Here is a 25,765-nt window from a genome sequence, read left to right on the forward strand (position 1 = left end):
GTGAGTATGAAGGGGGGTGTTCTGGGGGTGCAATTTAATGCGGGTGGCCAGAAACCATTACCACTAAAAATAAATAAAATAAGATGGCACAACTGGCGGCGGCAGAGCCGCCCCCCCCCCCCAAATCATACATTACATACACACGTCACAAATACATCATACACATATACACTCACACCATACATATACACACATCATACATACACCCGCCACTGGCCCCCTCCACATCATATATTACATACACACATCACACATACACTCACACTATACATATACACACACATCATACATACACCGCTGCCCACCCCACATCATACATCACATACATACACATCACACAGACAGACATCATACACACATTATACATTACATACACATCACACAGACAGACATCATACACACATCATACATTACATAAACATCACACTTAGACATCATACACACATTATCCATTACATACACATCACACATAGACATCATACACACATTATACATTACACACACATCACACATAGACATCATACACACATTATACATTTTGGTTCGGGCGTGTTTGCGTGCATCCGTGGGGCTCTTGGTCGGGGGGTGAGTATGAAGGGGGGGGGGGGTGTTCTGGTGGTGCAATTTAATGCGGGTGGCCAGAAACCACTACCACTAAAAATAAATAAAATTAGATGGCACAACTGGCGGCGGCAGAGCCGCCCCTCCCCAAATCATACATTACATACACACGTCACAAATACATCATACACATATACACTCACACCATACATATACACACATCATACATACACCCGCCACTGGCCCCCCCACATCATATATTACATACACACATCACACATACACTCACACTATACATATACACACACATCATACATACACCGCTGCCCACCCCACATCATACATCACATACATACACATCACACAGACAGACATCATACACACATTATACATTACATACACATCACACAGACAGACATCATACACACATTATACATTACATACACATCACACAGACAGACATCATACACACATCATACATTACATAAACATCACACTTAGACATCATACACACATTATCCATTACATACACATCACACTTAGACATCATACACACAGTATACATTACAAACACATCACACATAGACATCATACACACATTATACATTACATACACATCACACATAGACAGACATTATACACACATCACATACACATCACACAGACATACATCATACACACATCACACATAGACAGACATCATACACACATCATACATCACACATAGACATCATACACACATTATCCATTACATACACATCACACAGACAGACATCATACACATAGTATACATTATATACACATCACACATAGACAGACATCATACACACATTATACATTACATACACATCACACACAGACATCATACACACATTATACATTATATATACACACATCACACAGACAGACATCATACACACATTATACATTACATACACATCACACACAGACATCATACACACATTATACATTACATACACATCACACACAGACATTATACATTACACACACATCACACATAGACCGACATCATACACACATTATACATTACATACACATCACACAGACATACATCATACACACATCACACATAGACAAACATCATACACACATCATACATCACACATAGACATCATACACACATTATCCATTACATACACATCACACAGACAGACATCATACACATAGTATACATTATATACACATCACACATAGACAGACATCATACACACATTATACATTACATACACATCACACACAGAAATCATACACACATTATACATTACATACACATCACACACAGACAACATACACACATTATACATTACATACACATCACACACAGACATTATACACACATTATACATTACACACACATCACACATAGACCGACATCATACACACATTATACATTACATACACATCACACATAGACAGACATCATACACACATCATACATTACACACACATCACACATAGACCAACATCATACACACATTAACCATTACATACACATCACACATAGACAGACATCATACACACATCATACATTACACACACATTATACATTACATACACATCACACATAGACCGACATCATACACACATTAACCATTACATACACATCACACAGACAGACATCATACACACATCATACATTACACACACATTATACATTACATACACATCACACAGACAGACATCATACACACATCATACATTACATACACATCACACATAGACATCATACACACATTATACATTACACACACATCACACATAGACATCATACACACATTATACATTACATACGCATCACACATAGACATCATACACACATTATACATTACACACACATCACACATAGACATCATACACACATTATACATTACATACACATCACACATAGACAGACATCATACACACATTATACATTACATACACATCACACATAGACATCATACACACATTATACATTACATACACATCACACATAGACAGACATTATACACACATCACACATTACATGCACATCACACAGACATACATCATACACACATCATACACACATCATACATCACACATAGACATCATACACACATTATACATTACACACACATCGACATCATACACACATTATACATTACATACACACCACACATAGACAGACATCATACACACATTATACATTACATACACATCACACATAGACATACATCATACATTATACAGTACATACACATCACACATAGACAGACATCATACACACATTATACATTACATACACATCACACATAGACATACATCATACATTATACAGTACATACACATCACACATAGACAGACATCATACACACATTATACATTACATACACATCACACACAGACATCATACACACATCATACATTACACACACATCACCCATAGACATCATACACACATTATACATTACACACACATCACACATAGACATCATACACACATTATACTTTACATACACATCACACATAGACATTATACACACATTATACATTACACACACATCACACATAGACATCATACACACATTATACATTACACACACATCACACATAGACATCATACACACATTATACATTACAAACACATCACACATAGACAGACATCATACACACATTATACATTACATACACATCACACATAGACATTCATCATACATTATACAGTACATACACATCACACATAGACAGACATCATACACACATTATACATTACATACACATCACACATAGACAGACATTATACACACATTATCCATTACATACACATCACACATAGACATCATACACACATCATACATTACACACACATCACACATAGACAGACATCATACACACATTATACATTACATACACATCACACATAGACAGACATTATACACACATCATACATTACATACACATCACACATAGACATACATCATACATTATACAGTACATACACACTCACACCCTACATATACAACCACCCTTCCTGTTGCCTGCATTCTCTGCCTCCTCACCTGAGCCGCCATAAGTGGACATCAGAGCTGTAGTCACGGCCAGTGTGAGGTTACATGGGTTTGAAAATCTCCCCTCACACCGGACGTCCTCTCCCCTCCCCCGCTCTATGTTTTCCCCGTGCAAACATGCAGCCTCCCCGTGGTGTATTAGGTCCTGTGAAGAAAGAGGAGGGGGAGGGATAGAGCTGTGTGCGGGGGAGGGGAGGAGCTGTGTGCCGAGCTGTGGACATCCTTTCTCTCCCCCTGTCTTCTTGTGTTATGTGTAGCTGCGTCCTCCATCCTCCGGGAAGATTAGATAAGGGGCGGGGCTCAATTATGTAATGCGAACGTACGACCTCGGGCTCTGCAGTCAGCTGGAGGCCACCACCCCCCCCCCTCCTTACACTCTGAGCGCCGGTGTGAGGTATAGACTTATATCGGCTCCTGCGCCTCACACCGGCAGTACAGAAAAATAAGGGGGATGTCGGTCTGTCCCTGCTAGCCCGATACAGGGCTAAATCTACAAAAAATTCACCTGCCCGGAGCCCAAAACTACTTGTCCCGGGCGTCGGGCGATAGAATTTCCACATCCCTGATGTACCAACGTTCCTGATCCACAGTCCTGATTTTTAAATGCTGCCCACTGTCCCAGGCTGGTCTCCTTAAGTCCCTCTTGTTAATGTGATGGAATTAAAGGGGATGTGCCCCCTTTAATTCCCTACTCTACAGCATGCCCATTATCTCTCTTCATCTTGAGTATGGCTCGTAAATACAATGACAGAACTATTGTGCACACTTACACTTTGCACTAAAGCTGGCCATGCATTTTTACATCCTAAACTACCATAGTAATTTGCTATATTCTTGTTGTAGCAGGGGGATGCAAGGCGTACTTGTCAATTTGTGATGTCAGGGCACTGTTAGCCTATACACGGTCCGAGGTCGAGACAGCTTCTCCTGGGCCAGGCACGGGGCAATGAACACATTGACACTGGGTTATGGATAACTTTCTATTACTGAGGCAGGTGTAGATGGTACAACACTCACAGTACGGTGTGGAGTAGAAGGGATGCAGTGTAACCCTTGGGAGCCCTGTTGCCTTGCTGGGACTCATGGTGCTTTTCACCCACTTAAATTAGATAGACTGGAGACTTGGAGAGTGAGCTATCTGATGTGGACTATGGTTCTGCTAAGGTCCAATTTGCTACACTACCAGGGTATGATTTAACAACTCCTGTACAGGGAACACTTGCAGAATGGCGGGGCTGATTTGATTAAAAGCTTTTCTTCAGGCTTCCTTCTGGATTCACCTCATGCTTCTTCCACCACCTTTCCACACTGCAGCTCACATGGAGCTCTGCTCATAACAAGATCTAGGCTCTACACCTTGTTCTTGTCTGCGGCAACTCCTTCCTCCCCTACACTATATACAGGACAATTTGTGGGTTCCCATTGGGTAACAGGGGTCACCTGGTCACTCTGCATCTCCTTCCTAAAGGAATGTGTAAGGGTCACGGCAGGTGGTGGATCCTCTGGGCCTGTGTGGATGATGATGTGAGCCTTGCCAGGGAGCGGAGTCTAAGGTGCGGGTGGTTTTCACCAGAGCCTGCCACAAAGAGGGATGGTCTTGCTGCAGCAGGCAGCACCCAGGTCACTACCCCTGGCACGACTCGTCCACACAGGTTGCTGGGATGGGGTGTGGCACAAAAGGAAACTGGCAGGAGGAGGTTTAAGGAAGCAGTAGGTCAGGGCAGGTGGCACAGGTGCAGATAATGGAACAAGGATATCAGGAACACAGTATGCTTTCACTACGGCACAAGGCAACAAAGATCCGGCCAGGAACAAAGGGAGGAGCTGGACCTTTAAATGTAAGAGCTCCGGCGCACGCGCCCTAGGAGGCGGGGGCATGCGCACCGGGGCTGCAAGAACAGGAAGACCAGGGAGGTGAGAGACGGGCTGGGATTCGCATGCAGGCGTGTCCCGCAATGTGAATCCCAGCCCCGCAGTGGGGACATGACAAGAGAGCACCGACGGCCAGCGTGTTACATTTTTGGGGATTTATATTAAATTCAGGGTCTGTAGAAAGCTGGGTTATGCTTGTTATGGATGCTGTCAATGAAATGTAACATATTAACTTTTCAGTAAGCAAATACAGGCTAAGCAGACAATATCACACATGATAGGATTACATACAACACTTCATCCTGTAAAAAAAAAGTGTATATACTGCATACACATCTGATGGACACTGCTGATACAGGGACAGTGTGAAATTAGCCTAAAGAAAAAGTTTGCCATGCCATGCAGAATGCGCAGCCATATGTGTTCCTCATTGCTCTCAGCAAAAGTTAGGAGAAATGCATTTCCAGGATGTTATTGGTTACAAAGTGCATGTCTATACCTGGCCTTTCCATTATTAGAGAATCATCACAAATGGGGTCATAGGCAAGGAATAAAGTATGCAGAAGGAGAAAAAAAAAACATAGGGTGCATTACAATATATGATAATTATTAAGTTTAATTCCTAAAATATGCTCAGTGCTGATGGGCTTCATTGTGGGGTGAATTTGCTGTTAAGTTTTAGACATGGAGCCTCATTGCTTGCTCTAGCAATTTCCCACACTTAAGGGTTGTCTCACGAAGACAGTCAATGTCCATATGTCCGGCTAGTGATGTGAACATCTTAGAATGGGTCCTTGCTGTATAAACCAGGAGTGAGTTGTGTGTTGCATGAGCCTTGTAGTACATGAAAAACCAATTGTCTGAATTGGAACACATTTTTTTCTGAGCTGGCATCATTATCATATGAATAAACAGATCACTACTTCTTAAGGGATCAAACCACTGTTCCTTTGCAGCTAACATTTTTATGACATTTTTATACTTGGAGCTTCTAAACCTTAATGTCCCTTTAAGGCAGGGGTGTCAAACTCCCGGCCCGCAGACTGAAATTTTGCGGCCTGCTGCCCCCTCCCCATACTGTGCGAAATATGGCAGCCCGTTGCCCCTTTCCTTCTATTATCACAGGGGGGTAGGGGGAATGGGGGAGGGGGGGTTAGTTGCTGGTGGATGATGGGGTTGCCTCTGCTGGGGGGGGGGGGTTCTGGTGGATAACGAGGCTGCCCTGCTGTAGCATCCCAACCATCCAACAACACCCCTCCCAGCAGTAGCACCCTCATCATCCACCAGCAACACCCCCCCCAGCAGTAGCACCCCCTTCTTCCACCAGCAACACCCCATTCCCCCTACCCCCCTGTGATAATAGCATGAGTGATGGATGATGGGGGTGCTACTGCTGGGGGGGGGGGGTTGTGGTGGATGATGAGGGTGCTACAGCCCTGGCAGTAGCATCCCAATCATCCAACAACACCCCCCCAGCAGTAGCACCCCCATCATCCACCAGCAACACCCCCCCCCCCAGCAGTAGCACCCTCATCATCCACCAGCAACACCCCCTCCCCATTTCCCCCTGTGGTAATAGCATGAGCTGACGGATGACGGGGATGCAACTGCTGGGGGGGGGGGGGTGTTGCTGGTGGATGTTGAGGGTGCTATTGCATCCCAATCATCCAACAACACCCCCCCCAGCAGACTCTGCCCATGATGGTAGTTTTAGTCCAGGAGCTGAGGGGCAGATTGCATCGGGTCATTCTCCAGCGATCCGCATTTATTAACTGTAAAAGATGGCGGCAGATGCGGCTACACTGTGCTGCCTGCTAGCTCCTGTATACAGCTATCACATTTCTTAATCCCCGCCCGGGAGACGCGAGCTCTGATTAGTGAAAAGCTATTCAACAATCAGAGCTCTGGTATCCCAGTGGCAGGGATTATGAATTGTGAGAGATGTATACAGGAGCCAGTGGGCAGCGCAGTGTAGCCACATGTGCTGCCGGCTTGTTAACTTAATAAATGCGGATCGCAGCGGGTCTCTGGACAATGACCTGCTGCAATCTGCACCACAGCCCCTGGACTATAACTCCCATCATGGACAGAGTCTGTCCATGATGGGAGTAGTAGTCCTAAAAGTCCCGCAGCCGGTAGATGTGCAAGTGCCATCCCTCAGCACTACGGTACTACAACTACTCCCATTATCGGATAGACTCTGTCCCATGATGGCAGTAGTAGTCCAAGGGCAGAGGGACAGATCGAACTACACAGTCCAGGCCTGACTCTGTTCTCACTATGCGTTTTGCATAATGGGAACAGAGCCTTTCTGTCAGTGTGTTCCAAAACAGGGAGACGCCAGCTGTTTCTTAACTACAGCCTCCATAATGGGCTCCCTGTTTATGAACACGCTGCATTATGTGCGCTCTCCCCAGGGGAGAGCGCAAAAAATGTACTAACCCATATTTCTTGTTTTTCTTTTCTTCTCATTTCAGATACCTGAATGCAGAGGACTACGTCATATTCGGTGGACTGTGACAATGACCAGCATTTTTTAATTTCAATAAAATGGTTAACGAGGGCTGTGGGGGAGTGTTCTTTTTATAATTTAATTTTCAGGCTTAGTAGTGGAAGCTGTCTTATAGACGGAATCCATTACTAAGCTGGAGCTTAACGTTAGCCCCAAAATCAGCTAACCTCCAATTATTACTCTGGTACCCACCGCCACAGGAGTGTCGGGAAGAGCCAGTAGCAACAGGCCTGGAGTGTCAAAAATGGCACTCCTGGGCCTAGGTTGGTATCTGGCTGATACTGAAAATAGGGGGAATCCTATGCGTTTTTTTTAAATAAATAAAAAAATAAAAAAAAACGTGTGTGGTTCCCCCCATTTTTTCATTATCAGCCAGATTCCAACCAAGCAGCACCAGCCTGTCTAAAATGAGAAGAAAACAAAAGCAATAAAACTACAACCATTTCTGTGATTTCTACACTATCAAAAAGCTGGTGTGAAATTTTGATGTAAACTGGACTCTCACCCCTTCGAAAATATCATGTAAAGCAGACAATATACATGGACACGCCCACACAAAACTGACATGAACAGTGTAAACAGCGGCATTTTGACACAAAATTCTTGGAGAATCTCCCCCTCTGTGTACTTTATAAAGATTTATGATTTTACTATTGTGCAGAGGTTTGTTCGGCACACATTGCTGCTCCAGCACTTCTAGCTATGTGAGCAGTGTACCGTGGGAGGTAGAGAAGGAGTGCACGGTAGAGCGGGGGGGGGCGTTTCTATATTTGCACAAAATTTATCAAAGGAGCGCACAACTTTTGTAAATCTTGAGCAAGAGTGTAAATTAGACAAGCAGTGTAAAGGGGTAGATCTGTGTCTACAATAGACACCTAATGATAAATCTCCAGTGTGTGACTGCAGCCAGGGTCATAGGGACTGTCTTCCAGCCCCAGTCATATCTTACACAAAACCTGCTGTGAAGAGAAAGGTTGATGATGAGCACAGCATTTTTCAGAAGAAGTGGGAGATGGAATATTTTTTTTATGGAGCACAGGGGCATTCTGACCTGCCATATATGCACCGAGAATGTTGCGGTGCACAAGGAGTACAATATCAGACGTCATTATATAACTAGACATGCTGAGGAGTATGCCAAATACCAGGGAGATGAGAGAGAGGCCCAGGTCACCAAACTTAAAAATGTCTACTGAGGCAACAAGAGCTTTTCAAGAAAGCAAATAAAGAGAGTGATGCAGCAGTCGAAGCTAGTTACATGGTGAGTGAGATGATTGCTAGGGCAGGAAAGCCATTCAAAGAAGGCGAGTTCATCAAAAAGTGCATGTTACAGGCTGTAGGTATAATCTGTCCAGAAAAGAAGGGCCACACCAGCCTTTCAGCCAACACAGTGGCAGAGCGCATTTCTGACCTGTCAGGTAACATTCATGAGCAACTGTGTGAAAAGGTTAAATCCATTCATACTCAATCGCTCTTGATGAGAGCACAGACGTTACTGACACTGCGCAGCTCGCAATATATGTCCGTGGTGTCGATGACAATTTTGAAGTGTTGGAGGAGTTGCTCACAGTGATTCCAATGCATGGCCAGACCACTGCTCAGGAGATATTCTGCCAGATGTGTAAAGCCATTGTGGATGCTGGCTTATTATGGAAGAATTTTGCAGGAATAATAACTGATGGAGCACCATCAATGACAATGAGGAAAAATGGACTTGTGGCACATGTTCACAGAAAACTACAAGAGGAGGGTGTGGAAGAGGCCATTGCTCTGCGCTGCATTATCCATAAGCAGGCCTTATGCAGCAAATGCCTGAAGTTTGACAATGTGATGTCTGACGTTGTGAAATTCATCAACCATATCAGATCCAGGGGCTTGAGGCATTGGCAGTTCCTCACCTTTTTAGAGGAAATAGAGTAAGTATATGAGGATGTTATATACTTCAATGAGGTGCGTTGGCTTAGCAGGGGAAATGTCTCAAAGAGTTTTTTTGAGTTTAGAGCAGAAGTTAAACCGTTCATGGAGATAGATGGGGTGGTTGTTCCTGTACTAAGTGATCCCAAATGGCTCATGGACTTAGCTTTTCTTGTTGACATCACACAGGAGCTGAGTGTACTAAACAAGAAGTTACAAGGCCATGGGCAGCTTGTCACTGTTGCCTATGACAATGTCAGGGCATTCACTGCAAAACTCATGTTATGGAAAGCTCAGCTTTCCCAACATGCTCCTGCGCTGGTATCACAGCCGCGCCGTAAATGTATAGCGCTGTGCGCTAAGTGACGCTATACAGCGCCGTACATTTAGGGGGCATGTCTTAAGGGGTTAATACTACTGAATGGTGTGCCCGAGTACATGAGTACCTTGCATGTTGGGAAATGGCAGAGGTTTGTCTGAGAAAGCTGGGCTTCATTCCCGGCGGGTCCTGGCGGCTATCAGCAGCCACGGACCCGCCGGTAATGGCGGACATCAGCGATCGTGCTGATGTCTGCCATTAACCTCTCAGATTCCGTGATCAATACAGATCATGGCATCTGCAGCAGTGCGGCACTTATAATGGCTGATCTGATCTCCCACGGCACTGCCGCGGGGATCAGATCAGCCAAGATGGCGGACGGAGGTCCCCTCTCCTGCCTCCGTCTGTCTCCCGGGGTCTTCTGCACTGATCTGCCTTCCAGCAGACCAGAGAAGAAGATCGCCGATAATACTGATCAGTGCTATGCCCTATGCATAGCACTGAACAGTATTAGCAATCTAATGATTGCTATAAATAGTCCCCTATGGGGACTAAAAAAGCAAAGTAAATGTAAAAAAAAGTTTTAAAAAGAGTGAAAAAAAGGTGAAAAAGCCCCTCCTCCTATAAAGTTTTAAATCACCCCTTTTCCCCATATGAATACAAAAAAGCATAAAAACATATGAATACAAAAAAGCATAAAAAAATGATAAATAATAAACATATTTGGTATTGTTGCGTGCGTAAATGTCCAAACTATAAAAATATAATGTTAATGATCCTCTACGGCGAACGGCGTAAATGTAAAAAAAAAATTCAGCTTTTTTGTCACATCAAACTGCAAAAAAAATGTAATAGAAAGTGATCAAAAAGTCACATATATGCAAGCGTGGTACCAAAACAAATTACAGATCATGGCACAAAAAATTATCCCTCACACATCCCTGAGAATGAAAAAATAAGAGCTTTAGAGATGGTCAAAATAGGGCAATTTTAAACATAATGATTTTGTTAAAAAGTTTGAGATTTTTTAAAAGCAGTACAATAATAGAAATGTATGTAACCATGGGTATCATTTTAATCGTATTGATCGTATTGACAGAGAATAAAAAAACATCAAATTTTTACCGTAAAGTGTACAGCACAAAAACGAAACCCCCCAAATTTGCTAAGTTATGATTTTTGTTTAAAATTCCTTACACCAAAATTTTTTTGGGGGGTTTACTATACATTTTAGGGTAAAATAAGTGATGTCATTACAAAGTACAACTGGTCACGCAAAAACCAAGCCCTCGTATGGGTCTGGGAATGGAAATTTAAAAGAGTTATGAATTTAAGAAGGCGAGGAGGAAAAAACAAAAATGCAAAAATAAAATAAAAAAAAAGTCCTTAAGGGGTTGTTACGCCGAGCGCTCCGGGTCCCCGCTCCTCCCCGGAGCGCTCGCTACACTCTCCTCACTGCAGCGCTCCGGTCAGATCCACTGACCCGGGGCGCTGCGATACCGCCTCCAGCCGGGATGCGATTCGCGATGCGGGTAGCGCCCGCTCGCGATGCGCACCCTGGCTCCCGTACCTGACTCGCTCTCCGTCGGTCCTGTCCCGGCGCGCGCGGCCCCGCTCCCTAGGGCGCGCGCGCGCCGGGTCTTTGCGATTTAAAGGGCCACTGCGCCGCTGATTGGCGCAGTGGTTCCAATTAGTGTGATCACCTGTGCACTTCCCTATATCACCTCACTTCCCCTGCACTTCCTTGCCGGATCTTGTTGCCATCGTGCCAGTGAAAGCGTTTCCTTGTGTGTTCCTAGCCTGTGTTCCAGACCTCCTGCCGTTGCCCCTGACTACGATCCTTGCTGCCTGCCCCGACCTTCTGCTACGTCCGACCTTGCTTCTGTCTACTCCCTTGTACCGCGCCTATCTTCAGCAGCCAGAGAGGTTGAGCCGTTGCTAGTGGATACGACCTGGTCACTACCGCCGCAGCAAGACCATCCCGCTTTGCGGCGGGCTCTGGTGAAAACCAGTAGTGACTTAGAACCGATCCACTAGCACGGTCCACGCCAATCCCTCTCTGGCACAGAGGATCCACTACCTGCCAGCCGGCATCGTGACAGTAGATCCGGCCATGGATCCCGCTGAAGTTCCTCTGCCAGTTGTCGCTGACCTCACCACGGTGGTCGCCCAGCAGTCACAACAGATAGCGCAACAAGGCCAACAGCTGTCTCAACTGACCGTTATGCTACAGCAGTTACTACCACAGCTTCAGCAATCATCTCCTCCGCCAGCTCCTGCACCTCCTCCGCAGCGAGTGGCCGCTTCTGGTCTACGACTATCCTTGCCGGATAAATTTGATGGGGACTCTAAGTTTTGCCGTGGCTTTCTTTCCCAATGTTCCCTGCACTTGGAGATGATGTCGGACCAGTTTCCCACTGAAAGGTCTAAGGTGGCTTTCGTAGTCAGCCTTCTGTCTGGAAAAGCCCTGTCTTGGGCCACACCGCTCTGGGACCGCAATGACCCCGTCACTGCCTCTGTACACTCCTTCTTCTCGGAAATTCGAAGTGTCTTTGAGGAACCTGCCCGAGCCTCTTCTGCTGAGACTGCCCTGTTGAACCTGGTCCAGGGTAATTCTTCCGTTGGCGAGTATGCCGTACAATTCCGTACTCTTGCTTCAGAATTATCCTGGAATAATGAGGCCCTCTGCGCGACCTTTAAAAAAGGCCTATCCAGCAACATTAAAGATGTTCTGGCCGCACGAGAAATCCCTGCTAATCTACATGAACTCATTCACCTAGCCACTCGCATTGACATGCGTTTTTCCGAAAGGCGTCAGGAGCTCCGCCAGGATATGGACTCTGTTCGCACGAGGCGTTTCTTCTCCCCGGCTCCTCTCTCCTCTGGTCCCCTGCAATCTGTTCCTGTGCCTCCCGCCGTGGAGGCTATGCAGGTCGACCGGTCTCGCCTGACACCTCAAGAGAGGACACGACGCCGCATGGAGAATCTCTGCCTGTACTGTGCTAGTACCGAACACTTCCTGAAGGATTGTCCTATCCGTCCTCCCCGCCTGGAAAGACGTACGCTGACTCCGCACAAAGGTGAGACAGTCCTTGATGTCTACTCTGCTTCTCCACGTCTTACTGTGCCTGTGCGGATATCTGCCTCTGCCTTCTCCTTCTCTACTATGGCCTTCTTGGACTCCGGATCTGCAGGAAATTTTATTTTGGCCTCTCTCGTCAACAGGTTCAACATCCCGGTGACCAGTCTCGCCAGACCCCTCTACATCAATTGTGTAAACAATGAAAGATTGGACTGTACCATACGTTTCCGCACGGAGCCCCTTCTAATGTGCATCGGATCTCATCACGAGAAGATTGAACTTTTGGTCCTCCCCAATTGCACTTCTGAAATTCTCCTTGGACTTCCCTGGCTTCAACTTCATTCCCCAACCCTGGATTGGTCCACTGGGGAGATCAAGAGTTGGGGGCCCTCTTGTTCCAAGGACTGCCTAAAACCGGTTCCCAGTAACCCTTGCCGTGACTCTGTGGTTCCTCCTGTAACCGGTCTCCCTAAGGCCTATATGGACTTTGCGGATGTTTTTTGCAAAAAACAAGCTGAGACTCTACCTCCTCACAGGCCTTATGATTGTCCTATCGACCTCCTCCCGGGCACTACTCCACCCCGGGGCAGAATTTATCCTCTGTCCGCCCCAGAGACTCTTGCCATGTCTGAATACGTCCAGGAAAATTTAAAAAAGGGCTTTATCCGTAAATCCTCCTCTCCTGCCGGAGCCGGATTTTTCTTTGTGTCCAAAAAAGATGGCTCTCTACGTCCTTGCATTGACTACCGCGGTCTTAATAAAATCACGGTTAAGAACCGCTACCCCCTACCCCTCATCTCTGAACTCTTTGATCGCCTCCAAGGTGCCCACATCTTTACCAAACTGGACTTAAGAGGTGCTTATAATCTCATCCGCATCAGAGAGGGGGATGAATGGAAAACGGCATTTAACACCAGAGATGGACAATTTGAGTATCTGGTCATGCCCTTTGGCCTGTACAACGCCCCTGCCGTCTTCCAAGACTTTGTTAATGAAATTTTTCGTGATCTCTTATATTCCTGTGTTGTTGTATATCTGGACGATATCCTGATTTTTTCTGCCAATCTAGAAGAACACCGCCAGCATGTCCGTATGGTTCTTCAGAGACTTCGTGACAATCAACTCTATGCCAAAATAGAGAAATGTCTGTTTGAATGCCAATCTCTTCCTTTCCTAGGATACTTGGTCTCTGGCCAGGGACTACAAATGGATCCAGACAAACTCTCTGCCGTCTTAGATTGGCCACGCCCCTCCGGACTCCGTGCTATCCAACGTTTTTTGGGGTTCGCCAATTATTACAGGCAATTTATTCCACATTTTTCTACCGTTGTGGCTCCTATCGTGACTTTAACCAAAAAAAATGCCGATCCCAAGTCTTGGCCTCCTCAAGCGGAAGACGCCTTTAAACGGCTCAAGTCTGCCTTTTCTTCGGCTCCCGTGCTCTCCAGACCTGACCCATCTAAACCCTTCCTATTGGAGGTTGATGCCTCCTCAGTGGGAGCTGGAGCTGTCCTTCTACAAAAAAATTCTTCCGGGCATGCTGTTACTTGTGGTTTTTTTTCTAGGACCTTCTCTCCGGCGGAGAGGAACTACTCCATCGGGGATCGAGAGCTTCTAGCCATTAAATTAGCACTTGAGGAATGGAGGCATCTGCTGGAGGGATCAAGATTTCCAGTTATTATTTACACCGATCACAAGAACCTCTCCTACCTCCAGTCTGCCCAACGGCTGAATCCTCGCCAGGCCAGGTGGTCTCTGTTCTTTGCCCGATTTAATTTTGAAATTCACTTTCGGCCTGCCGATAAGAACATTAGGGCCGATGCTCTCTCTCGTTCCTCGGATGCTTCTGAAGTTGAACTCTCTCCGCAACACATCATTCCTCCTGACTGCCTGATTTCCACTTCTCCAGCCTCCATCAGGCAAACTCCTCCTGGAAAGACCTTTGTTTCTCCACGCCAACGCCTCGGAATCCTCAAATGGGGTCACTCCTCCCATCTCGCAGGTCATGCGGGCATCAAGAAATCCGTGCAACTCATCTCTCGCTTCTATTGGTGGCCGACTCTGGAGACGGATGTTGTGGACTTTGTGCGAGCCTGCACTATCTGTGCCCGGGATAAGACTCCTCGCCAGAAGCCCGCTGGTTTTCTTCATCCTCTGCCTGTCCCCGAACAGCCTTGGTCTCTGATTGGTATGGATTTTATTACTGACTTACCCCCTTCCCGTGGCAACACTGTTATTTGGGTGGTCGTTGATCTATTCTCCAAAATGGCACATTTCATCCCTCTTCCTGGTCTTCCTTCAGCGCCTCAGTTGGCTAAACAATTTTTTGTACACATTTTTCGTCTTCACGGGTTGCCTACGCAGATCGTCTCGGATAGAGGCGTCCAATTCGTGTCTAAATTCTGGAGGGCTCTCTGTAAACAACTCAAGATTAAATTAAATTTTTCTTCTGCATATCATCCTCAATCCAATGGACAAGTAGAAAGAATTAACCAGGTCTTGGGTGATTATTTACGACATTTTGTTTCCTCCCGCCAGGATGACTGGGCAGATCTTCTACCATGGGCCGAATTCTCGTATAACTTCAGAGTCTCTGAATCTTCCTCCAAATCCCCATTTTTCGTGGTGTACGGCCGTCACCCTCTTCCCCCCCTCCCTACCCCCTTGCCCTCTGGTCTGCCCGCTGTGGATGAAATTTCTCGTGATCTTTCCATCATATGGAGAGAGACCCAAAATTCTCTCTTACAGGCTTCATCACGCATGAAGAAGTTCGCGGATAAGAAAAGAAGAGCTCCTCCCATTTTTTCCCCTGGAGACAAGGTATGGCTCTCCGCTAAATATGTCCGCTTCCGTGTCCCTAGCTACAAGTTGGGACCACGCTATCTTGGTCCTTTCAAAATTTTGTGCCAGATTAATCCTGTCTCTTACAAACTTCTTCTTCCTCCTTCTCTTCGTATTCCTAATGCCTTTCACGTTTCTCTTCTTAAACCACTTATCATCAACCGTTTCTCTCCCAAATCTGTTCCTCCCACTCCTGTTTCCGGCTCCTCGGACATCTTCTCCGTCAAAGAGATTCTGGCATCCAAAAAGGTCAGAGGGAAAACCTTTTTTTTAGTGGATTGGGAGGGTTGTGGTCCAGAAGAGAGATCCTGGGAACCTGAGGACAATATCCTAGACAAAAGTCTGCTCCTCAGGTTCTCAGGCTCTAAGAAGAGGGGGAGACCCAAGGGGGGGGGGTACTGTTACGCCGAGCGCTCCGGGTCCCCGCTCCTCCCCGGAGCGCTCGCTACACTCTCCTCACTGCAGCGCTCCGGTCAGATCCACTGACCCGGGGCGCTGCGATACCGCCTCCAGCCGGGATGCGATTCGCGATGCGGGTAGCGCCCGCTCGCGATGCGCACCCCGGCTCCCGTACCTGACTCGCTCTCCGTCGGTCCTGTCCCGGCACGCGCGGCCCCGCTCCCTAGGGCGCGCGCGCGCCGGGTCTTTGCGATTTAAAGGGCCACTGCGCCGCTGATTGGCGCAGTGGTTCCAATTAGTGTGATCACCTGTGCACTTCCCTATATCACCTCACTTCCCCTGCACTTCCTTGCCGGATCTTGTTGCCATCGTGCCAGTGAAAGCGTTTCCTTGTGTGTTCCTAGCCTGTGTTCCAGACCTCCTGCCGTTGCCCCTGACTACGATCCTTGCTGCCTGCCCCGACCTTCTGCTACGTCCGACCTTGCTTCTGTCTACTCCCTTGTACCGCGCCTATCTTCAGCAGCCAGAGAGGTTGAGCCGTTGCTAGTGGATACGACCTGGTCACTACCGCCGCAGCAAGACCATCCCGCTTTGCGGCGGGCTCTGGTGAAAACCAGTAGTGACTTAGAACCGATCCACTAGCACGGTCCACGCCAATCCCTCTCTGGCACAGAGGATCCACTACCTGCCAGCCGGCATCGTGACAGGGGTTAAGTATACTGATGCCATTGCAAAGCTACAGGAAGAATTTGATAACAGGTTTGGAGACTTTAAAGGGGTATTCCAGGCAAAACCTTTTTTTATATATCAACTGGCTCCGGAAAGTTAAACAGATTTGTAAATTACTTCTATTAAAAAATCTTAATCCTTCCAATAGTTATTAGCTTCTGAAGTTTTATGTCTAACTGCTCAATGGTGATGTCACGTCCCGGGAGCTGTGCATGATGGGAGAATATCCCCATAGGAACTGCACAGCTCCCGGGACGTGAGTCATCAGAGAGCAGTTAGACAGACAACAGCAACTCAACTTCAGAAGCTAATAATTATTGGAAGGATTAAGATTTTTTAATAGAAGTAATTTACAAATCTGTTTAACTTTCCAGAGCCAGTTGATATATATTAAAAAAAAAGTTTTGGCCTGGAATACCCCTTTAAGACACACTCAGCCTCTTTTCAAATGTTTGCTGACTCCTTCTCCTTCAATGTGGAAGATAACCCCCCCCCCCCCCCCCCTCCGCTTCAAATGGAGCTATGTGATCTGCAGTGCAATTCAGAACTCAAAGATAAGTTCAGGGATATAAATGGAAAAACAGACAAGCTTGGACAATTTATGACAGAATTGCCCACCGACATTCCTGAGATTTCCAGAATGTTCAAGCGGATCATGTGCCTTTTTGGGAGTACCTGTGTGAAAAGCTCTTCTCCACCATGAACTTTAATAAGTCAAAGTACAGGGCCAAACTTACTGATGAGCATCTTCAAGCCATATTGAGGGTGTCAGTTGCTTCCTTACTCTCTGGTCTCTGGCAACAAGAAGTAGAAGGTAAGAGAAACCTAAGTTTTTTACAACCGTTAATGTTTAGTACTTTTATTAAAGGGGTACTCCGGTGGAGAACTTTTCTTTTTGAAATCAACTGGTGGCAGAAAGTTAAACAGATTTGTAAATTACTTCTATAAAAAAAATCTTAATCCTTCCAGTACTTATTAGCTTCTGAATACTCTGTGTTCGAAAAAGAAAATCATTTCCTCTGTACTATTCAGTAGCTAATAAGTACTGGAAGGATTAAGAAGTCATTAATAGAAGTCATTTACAAATCTGTTTAACTTTCTGGCACCAGTTGATAAAAAAAAATAAAAATACATTTCCACCGGAGTACCCCTTTAAGATTGCATCAGTTGTACATTATAGAATATTGGTCCAATACTTGATGCGGCTCCAGCTTCACCAGCCTCTACCTCCAGTGGCCCCCAGATAATTTGAGTTTGAGACCCCTGCTTTAAGGATAATGTCACACATAACGGAGGCACAGCTGGAGGCACACTATAGGGTTGGGCCACTGGCGGATCCTCAGCATAAAATACGTTGTGGATCCGTTACATGTGACCCTACCCTAAGGTGTTTTTCCATCCTATTACTTGAGAGCTTATCCTCAGGATAGGCCACCAATATCTGATCAGCGGGTGCCGACACCCAGCACCCCTGCCGATCAGCTGTCATGCAGAGCTGCCGCAGCTGAATTTGTGCTCTAAGTGATAGCTGAAGCAGTTAAAGGGGTATTCCAGGCCAAAACTTTTTTTTATATATCAACTGGCTCCGAAAAGTTAAACAGATTTGTAAATTACTTCTATTAAAAAATCTTAATCCTTCCAATAGTTATTAGCTTCTGAAGTTGAGTTGTTGTTTTCTGTCTAACTGCTCTCTGATGACTCACGTTCCGGGAGCTGTGCAGTTCCTATGGGGATATTCTCCCATCATGCACAGCTCCCGGGACGTGACATCATCATTGAGCAGTTAGACATAAAACTTCAGAAGCTAATAACTATTGGAAGGATTAAGATTTTTTAATAGAAGTAATTTACAAATCTGTTTAACTTTCCGGAGCCAGTTGATATATAAAAAAAAGGTTTTGCCTGGAATACCCCTTTAACTCTGTTAATTCCATGAAAGGAGCAATGGAAGGAGCCAATGGCCTCTGGCCCCCCTCCAGGGCATTGCCGCGACAGTTCTGCAGAATATCTAATCAATACGTTTGCCGTGTGAGGATCAGTTATTAATATGTGGAATCCAAGGGCACCTTTTTCATGTATCATTTACAGGGCTGCTCTCCTTGTATGTAGCCTCCTCAGACAATGGGGCCTGTGTAATACTATAAAGACCTGTTCCGTATGCACACATAAATAATATCATGATACCTGGGGATGTGGTGGTAGAATGGTAAGCCCTTAGGATAAATGATGTGGTGTGAACCAATACTAAAATAAAGTGATAAGGCTCATTTTGAGGTCACTGGTTATTGTAAATACACAAAAAAGAGAATACTGTATATTTTCAAGCACTCTTCTATGACAATTACCCATATATTTTTCTGTTCAGTGAAATGTGAAGCTACACAAGAAAATGTTGCCCAATAAATTCTGTGATGTTTCTTCTGAATCAGCAAATTGTTCCTGATCATAAATGTGCTTCATGAGAGTCACCATTACATAAATGAAATAGGGGCTTAGCCTCCAGTGCTGCCCCCTCTCCAGCCATAGAATCAATCCATTGGACGTTAGAGATTTGTCAAATGCAGAAATCTATTTCAAAGGAGGAAAAGAAGAAGAATTTGCTTGAAATACCGAGGCAGGCTGAGTAGTGTCCCAGCAGTGCCAGTCCCTGCCTTTACCCAAAGCCTCCAGCAATTTCAACTGGAAATAATATGCTGATACCAGACAATTTCAATAGATGAAAGGCGAGGCAGACTTTCATGCTAATAACGTCTCTTAAAATAACAGATGAATCCCTGAATAATTTAATAATGAGAAAATGCTGCAGCAAGGTTAAATATGAAAAGGGTTTTGTTTTTGAAGTTACGTTTAGGGGGGCACTATACTTTTCCAATGGCTAATATCTTTTTATAGAAAAGATGAAAGGATTCTTCAATTTTATTTGGCATTGTCTTATGGCCAAAGCAATGTTTCCTTCAGAACCTGTAACATCTTAATTATTTGGGAAAAAAAGGGATAATTGAGTTGACTGTATGAATTTACGGAATAGGTGTGAAAGTCTAGCTGACTATAACGTGACTATAATGCTACAGTTAAGTATATACATATACACACCATAAAGGCAGACCATACAGCGGCTATGTGCCCCCAGCAGGTAAGTTTCATCCCTTCTTCTCCTGCAGAGTAGGAACCTGTGCAGGACTTTCTTGTATTATCCCAAATATGTGTATGAGGATTGTTAAGGGAAGGACCAGGAATGTGTGACCTGTGCAAGTGAAGGTGAGGGGCAAAGATGGCATAGTTCCCTAGGCTTGCTGTTATTTTACCACTGTATGGGTTCACTTAGACACTGTAAGGCACATCATTTTTGTAGTATATTTGTGGCAGCACTGGATGATATGAATATTTAGAGTCTGGCAGTAGAAGGTATGGCCTAGGACCAGGGTAATACATAAATATATTCAGGTGCACTACTGTGGTAGATGTAAACAGTGACATATTGCTAACCCTCAAACTAATGTTAAAATTGAGACATTAGCCGGTATATCATTATATGAAGGATGTTACGGAGCTGGATGTGGATCCTCTAACCTGTGTGGCTGATGACTTGGACTGTATTGGGGATCTGAGTCTAAGGTGCCGCTGGTCTTCACCAGAGCCTCCTACAAGACAGGATGGGCTTGCTGCAACAGGCGACACCCAGGTCGCTACCCCCGACATGGCTTGACCACACAGGTAGCTGAGCAAGGCGAGGTACCGAAGGATAAGGCAGTAGCGTAGTCAAACGTAGCAGAAGGTCAAGGCAGACGGCAAAGGTGCAAAGTCAAATAACATAGCGGAAAGGTCTGAATACACGGGTAAGACAAACAGGCAATATGGAATGCTTAATCTCAGGCTAGGGGCAGTAAAGATCCGGCAGGGAAGAGGGGGAGGAGCAGGAACTTATAGAGTGGAGACAGGTGCAAGACATGATTATGGGCGTACTGGCCCTTTAAATTTTAGATCTCTGGTGTGTGTGTGCCCTAAGGGATGGGGACGCACTCGCCAGAGCTGAGACACAGTGGAGGCAGCAGGGGAGCGTGGTGAGTGATGGGCTGGGAATCGCATGCGGGCGCGTCCCGCAATGCGAATCCCAGCCCTTCCAGCAGCTGGGGACATAGGAACAATGCACTCGCGGCCGGCCCCCCTTTGGTCTCCCCCTCCTTTTGCGGTTCAGAAATTTTCTGAAAAGGTCCTTATCCAAGATATTGTCCTGCGGTTCCCAAGACCTCTCCTCCGTTCCGAATCCTTCCCAATCCACAAGAAAGAAGCACTTTCCTCTGACCAGCTTGTAATCCAAGATTTCCTTATCAACAAAAACATCAAAGGTACCAGAGACGGGAGAAGGCGAGATGTCCTTTTGAGAAAAACAATTGTGGATGACAGGCTTCCAAAGGGAGACATGGAAGGAATTCGTAATCCGGAGAGAGGAGGGCAGATGGAGGGAATATGCCACGGGATTAAGTCATTTTTTTTTTACTTTATAGGCTCCTAAATAGCGTGGACCCAGTTTATAAGAGGGTACCTTAAAACAGATACATTTGGAGGATTCGGGAGAAGGGCGTCTTTTCCTGTCCGCTTGTGACTTTATACGGGTGCTGGCATAAAGACAGTGGCCTCGCTGGGGGGGGCAGAGGGGCCATGGCCCCCCTAGATCAGGCCGTGCCCCCCTTGTGCCCCCCCAAATAAATAGGGATGTCCCGATACTAGTATCAGGGCCAGGGGCGGACTGACAGGCTGGGTAAAGAGCCCGCTGCAGCTGCTGAGGATATCCTTGCGCTGCTCCTGGTCTGCGTATCATTAGCAGAGACAGGCAGAGCGGGGATGAAGGTACCTGATGATGGCTCCGCCCCCAGCACTGGAGAGGACGGGGCCGAGAGCTGACAGGCCTCCAGAACACAGAGCAGCTTCATGTGATGGTGAGTGATGTCCCGTGTCCTCCCTCTCTCCCCCCTGATCAGCAGTATATCCTGGGGCTGGGTCATGTGTATAGTAGCAGTCCAGAGGGGTCACTTTCCCTCCTTCAGTGTCCACAGGTCAAATTATCAGAAAAATTTCTGGGAAAAATCGCGGCAAAATTGCGCGGTTTTACAGCGATTTTTCGTAAAACCGTGCAATTTTTGCCGCGATTTATCCATACATTTTTCTGGTAATGTGACCTGTTGGAGACCTGTGGACACTGGAGGAGGGAAAGTGACCCCTCTGGAAGGACAACATGTGAACACACTGCTAGTTTATCATTAACTCCTCAAGGGTACATTCACATGTACAGGATCAGCTGCATATTTTTGCTGCATATTTTGTGCAGCTGATTTTACAACCCATTAGCTTCAATAGGTAGCAAAATCAGCTGCAGAAAATATACAGCAGATCCTGTATGTGTGAACGTACCCTAAGGGCTCATTCAGGGATGGATCCACAGTGTATTTTACGCAGCAGATCCACCGACAATGGACCCTACAGTGCTGCCTCCATCCGTGCCTGCTCATAACGGCAATCCTCCGCCCCGAGCAGACAACACCCCTGAGGAAGTTGCTGACGGGCAACGGAACGCGTGGGGTCTCTAGGGGGGCACCTGCCGCACTACTCCTCCATCCATTGTCCTCCACTACCAGTCCCCTGTGTTATGTATTAAGGATACTCAGGTTGTATATACATTATTAGTGTTGTGGGGACAGGATTGTATTGATCTAACATTCTTGTTGTATGATAGGCTGATAACCTGTTTATTTGTGGAGGCAGGTGTCCTGGGTGGGGTATCTCCCCCTCTTTCTGTTAGGGGGTTCCCCCACCTTCATTTGTGCAGTGGCCATTTGGGCCTTTTTTAATTGGTTTTAACTGTATTGTCTGCGCTTTGTAATATTTATATGTAATAAAGATACTTTTTGGATTATAGTTACTGTGGGTGTGCATTATATTGCGTATCTCTTTTTCTTTTCCTGTGTAGTAATTGATGTGTATACTCGCACACATCATGGCGCTCCTCCTGCTCTCTGAGCTAGGCCGAGAGCAGCCGCGATGTGTGCGAGTATACATGAAAGCGTGTCTGCTTGTAGCGGAGGATTACTGGTTTGAGCAGGCACAGATGGAGGCAGCACTGTAGGGTCCATTGTCGGGGGATCCATCCGTGTAAATGAGCCCTAAGGACACAAGGCGTATGTGTAAGCACAGTGCCTGCTCCCACTGTGTTGTATAAATCATTAGCTAGAATCCTCAGCTAATGCCAAACATCACCAATCAGGCTGATGTTTGACATTAACACTTTAGATGCCGCTATCAAAGTTGATGGTAGTGTCCAAAAGTTTTAACGCCTTAAGGACATAGCGTTTTTCTGTTTTTGCACTTTTGTTTTTTCATCACCTCTTAAAAATCATAACCCTTTAAATTTTGCACCTAAAAATCCATATGACGGCTTATTTTTGTGCCACCAATTCTACTTTGTAGTGACCTCAGTCATTTTACCCAAAAATCTACGGCAAAAACGGAAAAAAAAAATCATTGTGCAACAAGAATGTATGAAGATTTTAAATAAAACATTTTTACATTTTTTTAAATTAAACATGTTCTGCACAGTGTGTGTGTATTTATTTATTATATATATATATATATATATATATATATATATATATACACACACACACACGTTTTAAAATTGCCCCCCCCCACTTTTGTCACTGGCCCCCCATGTGCCCCCCCCCCCTAAATATAACTGCTGGAGACGCCACTGCATAAAGAAGGGAGTGAGGAGTCTTGTGTGAAGAGGGAAGAGTCATCTGCCAGATGAAGGCGAAATTCCGCACTAGTTCATCAGCAATAGGAACTCCGGAAGAAGAAGAAAAGAGAAGAGGAGGACGAGGGTGAAGCCCATAGACCACAAAGAAGGGTGCAGTCCCAGTGGATTCAGAATCCTTATGGTTGTAAGAAAATTCGGCTCAGGGTAGTAAATCAGCCCAGTCATCTTGGCGAGCAGAGACATAATGGCGAAGAGAGTCCCCCAGGACCTGGTTCACCCTTTCGACCTGACCATTGGATTGAGGGTGGCAAGATGAGGAGAAGTCCAATTTAACTTAGACACGAGAGCAGAGGGCCCTCCAGAACTTGGAAATGAACTGGACTCCCCGGTCAGAGACAATATGAGTAGGCAAACCATGGAGACGGAAGATATGACCAAGGAATATCTTGGCAAGCCGCGGTGCAGATGGTAAACTTGGCAAGGGCACAAAATGAGCCATTTTAGAAAATCAGTCCACAACAACCCAGATGACCGTATTGCCACCAGAAGAAGGAAGGTCAGTAATAAAGTCCATTGCTATGTCGGTCCAGGGTAGCTGAGGAACTGGCAAAGGATGTAGTAGACCAGCAGACTTGGCACGAGGGGTCTAGTCCCAGACACATACCGAACAGGAACGAACGAAGTCAATGACATCTCGTTTTAGAGTTGGCCACCTATACTTTCGGGAGAAGAGTGGCAAGGACTTACGAATACCGGCATGACCGGCCAACAGAGAGGAATGACCCCCTTTCAAGATTTGGAGTCTTAGGCGGGGAGTTATGTAGGTCTTCCCAGGAGGCAGGTGTTGAAGACTTGCTGGTGCTGCGGAAATGAGATGATTAGGAGGTACAACATGTTGAGGGTGAGATTCCTGGTCTTGTACTTCAGAGGATCGAGATAGAGCGTCAGCCTGAAGATTCTTCCCTGCTGGATGGAAGTGAATAAAAAGGTCAAATCTGGAGAAGAACAGAGGCCAGCAGGCCTGTCGAGGGTTGAGACGATGGGCAGTCTGTAGATAGAGCAAGTTCTTCTGGCCAGTATAAATTTTAAGCGGATGTACAGAGCCCTCCAAGAGATGATGCCATTCTTCCAAGGCCAACTTAATAGCCAAGAGCTCGCGATCTCCAGTCTTAGAGAAGAATCCATAGGTTAAAGTTCTTAATTTGGAGGATTTTTGTGTCAAAACTGCACCTGCACCAACTGAAGAAGCATCCACTTCCAAAATAAATGGCTTGCCTGGATCAGGTCTAGACAACACAGGAGCAGAAGCAAAGGCAGACTTTAACTATTTGAACGCTTCTTCGGCCTCAAGAGTCCAGACCTTCGGATTAGCAGTTTTCTTGGTAAGAGAGACGATGGGGGCAACCAAGGTGGAGTAGTGTGGGAAAAATTGACGATAATAATCTGCAAAGCCGAGGAATTGATGAACCGCTTTCAATCAGAAGGTCGAGGCCAATCCAGTACAGCGGACAACATGTCAGGATCCATTTGTAGACCTTGCCTGGTAACAATATACCCCAGAAACGAAAGGATGGTCTTTTCAAAAGTACATTTCTCAAGTTTTGCATAGAGATGATTGTCTCGGAGATGCTGTAAAACTTGGCAGAGGTGAGAACAATGAGTGTGGAGATTGGGCGAATAGACAAGAATGTCATCCAATTAGACAACAACAAAGGAGTATTGGAGGTCATGAAAA

This window comes from Hyla sarda, chromosome 6, assembly GCF_029499605.1.
Source record: "Hyla sarda isolate aHylSar1 chromosome 6, aHylSar1.hap1, whole genome shotgun sequence".
In the NCBI taxonomy this organism is placed as follows: domain Eukaryota; kingdom Metazoa; phylum Chordata; class Amphibia; order Anura; family Hylidae; genus Hyla; species Hyla sarda.